Genomic DNA, 10,939 nt, shown 5'->3' with positions numbered 1-10,939 from the left:
TAACTTGCAAGATGTTTCAATGTTCATGATAAGAAGACATAGCACACACGAAAACAATGGCCATCTCTATGCTAAACATTGAGTGTATGTTCTTGTGAGGATGTTTTCAAATCTCCAATATTATCACTGGTTTGACTTACAATACAAGACACATCAGATAGACACTTTATTCAAAGGTCATAAATGATATCATAGCCCACTAGTCTCGATACTTCGTTAGCTCAAACAACCTTGTCACCTCCTAGAGGGTGCCCGTTTTTTTGCCTTTTTCCATAAATTAACCCAAAGTGAATTGCTTCACAATTGGGTAGTTATCTTGGGAGATATATGATGAGTAATCTTGGGGGCGGATTCTTCCCCACCCTTGCACTATGATATTGCCAATGTATGGCAACTGACTCAGCTCCAAGTTTCTATTTCTATGGTTCATAATAAGGATTCCGTTAGAAGATATTCTTTGAAGTCGCGCAAGCATGATTGAGGCCTATAGCCCAATAAAGTATCTAATAAGATGTAGTCACACAAGTGTGATTGAGACCACAAGGCTCTACAAAGTGCTCGATATGAGATAACTCAAATATGCTCCATCCCCTGGGATTTTCATCTCAAAAGGTGATTTGATTATAGTGAGTTAGATTACTTGGCTTTAGCCGTACTCACTTGGGTCGTACCCTTCTCACTAGCCACCTCAAGGCTTTGGGAAGGCAGGCCCTCTAAAGGATGTAAAATTCTTGAAGTAAAAGAAATCATAAAGGAGTGGGTTTGGCTTTTTGATCACCCAATTAAGGGGAGAGCATATGCCTACCACTTTCCAGACATAAAATTCAAGTGTTCTTTTTATCCTTTCAAAACAATGATTTTCTATCCTCTATTCAAAAAAGCATGGTGTTATTTTTAATATTTCATAGAAATTTATTTTTGAACTTGCAATAAATCCTGGTCAACAAAAGAAAATCGCGTGGTCAACAAAAGTAAATCGCTTGCTAAAACAAAGGGGTGGCTTGTTCTTTTTAACTTGCAATAATAAGGATTGATTGTTCTTTATACTTTTGCAAGAAAAAGAAGTGAGTTATTTTTATACTTTGTAAAATAAAAACTTGAATAAAAAATGTAATCTAACTCCTTTGGACCTACAACAAACATTAGTACCTACAAAACCCCTTTAAAAAGTTAGTCAAGATTGTGGGCTTACAAGCCTAAAATTTCCAAGTTGTGTTACAAAAATTAGCTCTTTTCCTGTTACAAAAGTGCTACTCTGGAGTAGGTATGGACTATTTTGATGATTTCATGTGCTAAGAGAAAGTAAGACATACTATATTAAAAAGGTCCACATATGCACTGGAATATCTGGGTGTGAACCTGAGGAAAATTTGTTAGAAATTTGTGGGTTGCCCCACGGTGGGCGCCAAAAATGTATGCTAAAAAGTGTGGAATCTGCAAAACAAGACACAAACAACTCAAGCACACTAATGAAATATTATGTTAGAGATCAATGAAACATAAAACATAAGTAAATGAAACAAATTCTCTAAGCACGTCTCATTGTTCTCTATCTCCAAGGATCCTTCAAATCAAGGTAGCTCTCAGCTTGGAAGAGCACTTGATCTCTAGGATGACTACCTGAAGAATGAGGGATATATGATAAAAGATATAAATGCAAGTGGAATTAATATCTTAGCATGATATGGATATGAAAAGCTATGATATGGTGCAAGATGATGAGATTAAAATGAAGACTATGCTAGTATGATATGCTATCCTAACATGATAATGCTATAATAATACTAAGTTATGATAAAGAAACTAACATGCTATGTTAATGCTATTATACTATGCTAACATGATAATTCTAATACTAGAATGCTCCTAAATGCTTAAGCTTGAAAATAGATGCAAATGAGACTCCTTGATAACTTGCACACAAGAAAATAGCATAACTTGGATGCAAAAACCTGGGATGATGATAATGAAAGAAATGAGATCTATTTATAGAAAAAAATGGGGATTTGGATGGTTAAGATTGAGTAATCTTAACAAGGGTTAGGATTGAATGATCTTCAATCCATGTGACACTTCCTACCAAATCCCATGTTGACAAGTGTCACCATGAGGAGGCTCGAGAGGAGAGATGAGGAGCACTAATTGCTTGAGGGGACATGATGGTTACCCTAGGGGGTTGGGTTAGGGTTAGGTTAATGGACATTCCTTTTATCCAAGGGATAAATGAATGTGCAAGGGTTAAATGGTTACCTTAGTCAAAAAAATAAATTCTTTGAAGAGACCCATCAGTTAAAAGGATGGTTAAGTTAGAGGAAAGTCTCTAACCAAAGTTCAAAGGTGAGTTAACCATAAATGGTTATGTAAGAGCCTTTAAAGGTGTGGAAGACTTTAGAGGTTAACCATTTGAAGACATAAAGCCTTTAAGGGTTATTGAAGACTTCAAAGGTTTTTGAGAAGTGACTTCCTTTTATTTAGGAATGTGACAATGATTAGGATAGGATTAGGCTAAATTGGAAGTGATTAGAAGAATCTAGAAGGGGTTTAGGCATGCAAGTGGATTTTGTAGGAGAATGCAAGTGGGAGGAATTTTGTTTCAATTAAAATAAAATCATTTATTTTAATTAAATGGTGTAATTTGCATTTGGATAGATATTTAAATAAATATTAATTTATTTAAATGTGAATGTGAATTTTGGATTTTTATTTAAATAAATCTTAATTTATTTAAATGAGAAAAAGGGGGATAAAGCATTAAATGCTTGAAGACTTTGAGGGAAACCATTAAAGGTTTAAGAAGACTCTAGAAAGAAGCCATTAAAGGGTTGAAGACTTTAAGGGAAGCCATTAAGTTTGAAGACTTTAAGGGAAACCATTAAAGGCTTGAGAAGACTCTTAGAAGGAAGCCATTAAAGGATTGAAGACTTTAAGAGAAGCCATTAAAGGATTGAAGATTTTAAGCAAAGCCATTAAATGTTTCAAGTGGGTGAGGATAAATAGGATTTTAAATAAACAATTAATTTATTTAAAATAGTGGCGCAACTTGTATTTGTAGGAAAATGCAAATTGGTGGAGGATAAAGGTGATTTAGATAAATGTTAATTTATTTAAATGTGAGAGATGAGATTTTGGGGGATTTAAATAAATATTGTGAGAGAAGATTTAATTAAACAAATATGATTTATTTATTTAATTAATGGTCTGAATTTGGTTAAGTGAATTAAATCAAATAAATTGAATAATTTATTTAATTAATTGGAGAAGAGGGTTGGGATGAATTAATTAAATATTAATTTAATTAATAGTTGAAAAAGGATGAAAGATTAATTATATGCGAATTTAATTAATAGTTGGATGAATGGTAATTAAACAAATATAAAATTTATTTAATTAGGTGGATAGAAATAGGTGTCTACACCTGGAACAACTAATATTTTTCTTTAGTAAATCCCTTCAAGCTGAAAAGTTAATGTATGACATAGCTAAAAAACAAGCATATGCATTGGTGAAGGTTGTGAAGAATTTTAGGCCATATCTTGTAGGGGCAAAAGTAATAGCATATATTCCAAATGCAGCTTTGAAATATATTTTTGTTCAATCTAAGGTAATTGGCAGAAGATGTAGATGGATAAACAAGATCCAAGAGTTCAATATTGAGATTTAGATCACAAAATTGTTTAGAGGATAGTGTGTTGCAAGATTGATGGCTAATACAAACATGGAAGTTGTGTAGGTAAATCATATTGGTGGAAATGGAGATTTTTTTGCAACCTATAGATGACTCCTTGGTACACAAATATCTTGTATTATTTGAAACATATGAAATGTCCTAAGGATTTGACTAATAACTAGAAGAGGACAATGAAACTCCAAGCTTTCATGTAGTTCATCAATGGTGAATTATCCTAGAAGGATATGGATGACATACTGATGTTATGATTATATGAGTATCAAGCCAAACAAATATTAAAGGAAATGCATGAAGGGGTATGTGAAGGTCACTTCATAGCCAAAACTACTGCTCATAAGATCCTCTGAGAAGGGTACTACTAGCTTTATTTATTTTTAGATACTCATAAGTATGTTAGGAAGTGTGAGGCATGCCAAAAATTCTCAAGAAAGTTGAAATATACAAGTGTGTTACCTCTAAGATCTCTTCAAATTGAGGCCCCTTTCCATCAATGGAAAATTAATTTTATTGGCGAAATCATTAAGAAATCAAGTGAGTGGATTTTGATTGCAATTGATTACTTCACTAAATGGATAGAAGCTATCCCAACAAAGAAAACATCTAGTAAAGTTGTCATGGATTTATTGATGGATAACATAATAACTAGATTAGGAGTCCATGCTAGGTTAATAATGGACAATACCGTGTGTTTCAAATTTGAGGAGTTTTCTAATTTTTGTAGCTCATATGTCATAAGCTTATCTTACTCATCACCCTTGTTGGAGTTTTTCATTGATTCTTATGCCTTTTTGTGAAGGAGAATGTTATGCATTTGTTATCGGTTGTCATTGATGTCGACATACTCTTGTTGACTTATATTATTGTTGCTCAGATAATTCTATGATTCTGATTGTCATGTTTTTCTCTGTGTTGCTCTAGAGTTACAGATATGGGTTACCAGTTTGGATAGTATCTCATGAATATTAGATGTACCTATATTCATGTTTGTACATGTTATGGATCTTCAAAAGGAGAGATACATGGTTTAGCAGTTTGATCTATCAGTTCCTCTATTCCTTCGAAACAAAATAGTTTGTGTGGACATCCACATTTCATCAATTGACTGCTTTTGGTCCTACGATTTTCAGACATGATTAAGCATTGTGGGTAACGTTGGTATTCGGGTTGGCATTAAATTTTTTTATATCTTGGCCAACCTATGTGGGTGAAACATATGAATTATATTGTTGTAGCGTGTAAAGTATTTTCTTTGTAAGGCATGTGTGGCCGACTTGAGATATAGATCAGTGTATATATATGAGATATACATAGATAGAGAGATACATACAGACATAGGTGTGTGATATTGTGATCGGATGTGATATGATGCGATGAAGCATATGTGAATGACTAAAGAGCCAATGAAGTGTGGGAAGTCTATCTACCGAGCCTAATTGGAACTATAATCCATGTATATTCACAATGCAACTATAGCATTTCATTTTTGTCTACTTGTTCTCTTTGTTATAATATTGTCATTGATGTCATTGATGTTTTTGTGATCCGACAAATTGAGTCCAACATATTCCGATACAAGTTCTACAAGCTCTGGTACTTACTATAGTTTGACCTATTCAATTTTTGGGTTTGCATCTCTCCATTCCATCTAATGTTCTTGTAAGGCTTTGGGATCATGCTTCATTCAAGATTTCTAGTGGTGATTTTTTTGTTGCATCTTTGTTTTGGGTCATGTTGGTTCCCAAAACCACATATTGGAAATCCTAGAGCTTTGCCAAATCTCCTAATGATTTCTCAATCAACCTTGGCCAATGAATAGGAATGGTCAAATACCAATTTCCTCTGCACTTTAGGCTCCTAGGTGGGTATACCTTAATCTCCAAAGCACAAAAAAAATTATTTATAGTGAATTTAAGTTTATCAATTTAGCTGTTTACAGGGATGGCAAGATGTCTCCTGCAACTATGCTTTATTATGTGCTTTTAACTTATTTTAATCTAAAAAACTTGAGTATAATTGATAAAGAACAAAGCTTATAGATGAATGTTGTTGGAGCCTTGAGTGTTATGTAAAGTAGGTCTGTAGAAATGAAAATCCATTTTGTGCAAGAAAATGTATCATGAAGTATCTACGAGTCTACAGTTTTTGTACACCCATTGTTCCAAAAAATTAATATACAATATTTACTGCTTTTTATCTTCAGATCATTTCATGTTATATGATGTTGATGAGTTAAAATCCCTTGGGTAAATCTGAATAAGGTTTGTTGCAGTGTTTTATCACTTGTTGTTATACAGATAACATAATTGTTTTTATTTCTCTTATAACATACATTGAAGTCATTGCAGTGATAGTCTTGCATACCTGTGATTTTTCTCAAACTATCTCCAAGGACCACAAATATTTGTCCATTAAATAACATGTAAATTTTTAGATAAGGCATTGGTCTATTGTTGGTTTTCTGTGAATAGATTTTGGTGTGCACAAAGTCCTCACTAGAAAAAAATATTACTAGTTTTTATTAGCTTTATTCTTTCATAATTACTAAAGGTTCCAACATTATTCTTCTATAAGCTTTTTTCGTTATCAATTATACTCAAGTTTTTCAGATTAAAATAAGTTAAAAGCACATAATAACGCATAGTTGCAAGAGACATCTTTCCATCCCTGTAAACAACTAAATTGATAAACTTAAATTCACTATAAAGAAATCTCTTTGTGCTTTGGAGATTAAGGTATACCCACCTAGGTCTAGTGGAGCCTAAAGTGTAGAGGAATTTGGTCTTCAACCATTCCTGTTCGTTGGCCAAGGTTGATTGAGAAATCAGTAGGATATTTGGCAAAGCTCTAGCATTTCCAATCTGTGGTTTTGGGAACCAACAGATTGGCGACTCTACTAGAGAGTTGTCATACATAGTTTGACATTCACCTAGAAGCTTTAGTGTTTTTTACATTAAAGATTTGATAAGTTTTGTTTTCCCCATCCGAGTCACACAACAAATTGGTGACTTTGTTGGGGAGTTGTCATAGAAAGTGTTTAGAATTTTTGGTGGTTTTGTTTTAGACTCTACTGGAGGAAGGAGCCCAGAGATCAATAAAAGTATTATTCCTCTTAGGAGGCGGTGACTCTACCTTTAATATATGAGTAATAATTGGTATTTTGAGAAAGTAAGAGAAACCCCTAGGAATTTGTCAATAAGATTTATGTAGCGGAGAAGGTCTTTGCACAAGGGACAAGATAATATTGTTCAGTTGAGTCCAAAGTGAAGAAACAAAGGAAAGAAATCAATATCAAATATGGAATTTGGGGGTTATAAGAAGTTTCCTCGTAGAGAGGATGGTTCTTCATCTGGTGATAGATTTGAAAATCTGGAGGAAAATCATTTTTATAACTTAAATATAAAAGATAATAAAGGTGGCCATGATTAAACCCTGACAACTGAGGAGTAGGAGGATAGGCAGTTGGATGAAATTATTCTTAGAATGGATGACTTAAATGGAGATGAGTGTAAAATGGTAAAGTCTCTTAAGAGACAACCAGATTGGGTATTGCATAAACTCGGATTAGAAAGAGATGTCATTCAAAGACCTAAGTCAAACAAGGTTGAAGAAGAGAAAGGAAGAGGTAAAGAAAGTACGATAAAAACTCCTAGGTTTAGTCCCCCTCACCTAAGAAACTTGGAACAACTATTTAGGGTTTATAACAATCCATTATCAGATATTGTGGATAATAATTTTGAAAAGAGGGATAAATGAAAAAATATACCCTACAATGAAAATAGAAACCGGTATAATTATGGACAATACAATAATAGTAATGATGAAAGAAGAAGTAATAGTGGGGAAATTGTTGGTAACTGGAATGGTAGAGATAGGATCAACAATGTAAGCAATAATAGGGGGAATTATGGTAACAATGGAAACTATGGCCACAATGGTAATGGGAATGATCGAAATGGAAATAACAATAATGGTGGAGGTAACAATGGAAACAATGGTAATAATGGAGGAAATAGAAATTACCAAACTAACAACTATGGTGGCAGACCACCTATGACCATTGAAAGGTACAAACAGTTGGATTTCAGTGGGATAGTTGGATATCCTAATCAGATTTCAAATGATTTAAGATCAACTATCCCTAAATTCACCGGAAATGGAACTGATTCTATAGAACAACATGTAATAAATATAAAAAATATCAATGTATAGAAATCTTCCCGACAGATGCATTGGTAGTTGGTAGGAATTTGTGACAATATTCTTGGAAGAATTTGGAGAACATAATAATACTTCATTTGCATCTCATGAATTGACTAGCATAAAAAAGAATCAGAATGAATCAGTCTCTGAATTTAATAAGAGGTTTAATAAAGTACTTAATAGAATACCAAGAGACATTAGACCTATTGATTCATTTTTGATTGATTTTTTTTGAGTGCTTTTGACAACAAGACTCATTATGAGATCCTATTACACAAGCCTACTACCTTGCATCAAGACTTTAAAACAACAACTACCATTGAAAATAACAGAAAGGGTGCTGGGAGAATTTGCAAGAGAGATGATTCAAAATTATATAATCCTAGAGCAACAAAAAAGGATGAGTTTGGCCAAATCATGGACATGCTGAAAGACATGAAGAGTAAGAAAAATCACAATGAGAAGCCACCCCCATATATAAGTAACAAGCCTATAAGTTACAATAGACCAATATTGCATGACATGCCATATAATACAAACTAGAAAGATGGTAAGCCGGTAAATGCGAATCTAAGCAAAGAAACTCCTGATCCATTGAAGAGGGTAAATAATTTTGTGGAAGAATATCCATGGTGTGAAGTCTACAATTTACCCCATGTTGTGAAGTCTACAATTTACCCCATGTTGTAGAACAATGTATGATTGCTCAGGGTTTTGCAGAAGAAAAGGACCATGAGAGTGAATATGAGCCCACAGTGAATGTACTTTCATCAGATCCATTTTGGGGTAGGGATGAGGATTCATGTGCGGATGAGTGATCATCATATGTACAATGGAGAAGAGAGAGCCAACAATACAGTGTACAACAATTTTTTACTGATGATGATGCAAACATCCCATCCCTGAGGAGATTGTTTCATAATGGAGAGATGGTGCATTCCTTGAGAAACTTAACAGATGAAGAAAATAAAGCCTATACTATGGTAGCAGTAGCTCAGGCAAAAAGCAATTATCAGTTAAGGAACATAATAGTGAACCCAGAGCAAGGTAAGCCATCTGGGATATTTGCAAAAGTTCCTAAAGCTAGTGGAAATGAAGACACCATCGATAATAAGGAAAAGGAAGGTGCAGTAGAAAAGGTCAAACAAACAGAACCTCTTAAATTAACAAAGCCAATCGAAAAGAAACAAATTAGTAAATCACTCTCAAACTGTGGATCATTTATGTCTCAGGCTTTATCACAGGTGAAAATATCTGTGCCCTTGCTTGAAGTAATGAAATTTCCTGATTACAAACATGAAACAATCAAGATTTTGTCTAACGTTGGTGAATTAAATAAAGAGGATCATAAGCCAAAAGTTGAAGATCCACCTATTATCTATTTGGGAACTTCTATCACTAAGAATCTTACCCGGGTTGATCCTTTTTATCTAACTTTGATGATTAACAATAAAATGGTTAATAATTGTATGATAGATTTAGGTGCAACCATAAAAATAATGCTAGAAGATTTCATGAAAGAATTTGGGATGCATGTAGACACTCCCTATGGAAAATGCTATGCTATGGATAACAGATCAGTCCTAGTTGTTGGAATAATGAAGGATGTGGAGTTTCAATTTCCAACATGCCCAGATACATCATATAAAATAGACATCACCATTGTGCAAGTTTCACCAAATTATGGGATGTTACTATCAAGGCAATGGCCAAATTTGGTGGGGGGACATGTCCAGCTAGATCTTTCATATGCAACCATATCAGTAAAAGGGGCGAATGTAAGGATTGATAGAGAGTCGATATCATTCTACCTGATAGAGGAAGTTGATCCAAACGAGACAACATGTTTTCTCCAAATGGATATAGATAACTTTCACGTAAGTATTTCTAAACCCATTCAATGCAAAGCTAATAAGTTTGAAAATACTATTGAATCACATGAGGATAATATTTGGAAAATGTAATTTGATGGTGCTTGCAGTAAAGAAGGAAATGAAGATGGTGTGGTTTTTATTTCTCCTAATGGAAAATCATTCAAATATTCTTTATTGTTAGCCTTTGAATGTACAAAGAATGTTGCTGAATATGAAGCACTCTTGTTAGGCCTTAGAATGGCAAGCAAATACCGCATTAAATTACTAATAGTTTATGGTGATTCGGAGTTAGTCGTAGCTCAAGTGAGGGAAAGATTTGCCACTAAAAATGTAAGGCTTCGAAATTATAGAAATGAGGTGGGATTCAATTGAATTTTTTGATGCATTTTCTATAAGATGGATTGAAAGGTCTAACAATATTTTGGCTGATTTTATGGCTAACTTAGAAATTAAACATAATGATATTCCTTTTGATGACATCACCCAAGTTGAAATAAAAACTAGACCCGCAGTACTAGATAACATAAAAAAATGGCATATATTTGATGATGACAAGGATCTTCTGAAGTTCTTGTTTTGTGAAGATCGGTATGAAGGCCAACATATGGATCGAAATGCATATGTGGAAGGGGAGAGTGGTAAGGAATATCTATTTGGAAAAAATATCCTACAACTTAAAACAAACAAGATTCCTAAAGGGTTGGTGGAACTAGAGAGGATGTTTGACAATAAGGATATGACAAATTTCAAGCCCAACACTGGAAGTTGTGAAGAAGTAGAAAAAATAAACTTGGGAAGTGAAAACAATCCTAGAGAGGTTTACATTGGGAAGAAGCTTACACTGAAAATTAGGACTGCATTGGTCAATCTGTTAAGAAAATACATACATGTTTTTGCTTGGTCATATGATGATCTCAAGGCATATAGAGAGGATTCGTTCCAGCATGAAATCCCACTAAAACCAGATGCAAAACCATTTAGGCAAAAACAAAGGCCTATAAATCACACATTGGCTCCCAAAATGAAGGAAGAATTGATGAAGATGAGGAATGCAAGGATTATAGAGCCTATAAGGCATTCCACATGGGTGTCAAACTTGGTGCCTATTAGAAAGAAAAAATGGTGATATCAGATTGTGTGGATTTTAGAAATTTAAATATATCATCCTTGAAAGATA

This window comes from Cryptomeria japonica, chromosome 1 (assembly GCF_030272615.1).
Source record: "Cryptomeria japonica chromosome 1, Sugi_1.0, whole genome shotgun sequence".
NCBI classification, from domain to species: Eukaryota; Viridiplantae; Streptophyta; class Pinopsida; order Cupressales; family Cupressaceae; genus Cryptomeria; species Cryptomeria japonica.
The sequence above is the reverse complement of the archived record's forward strand: the minus strand, read 5'-3'. Positions refer to the sequence as shown.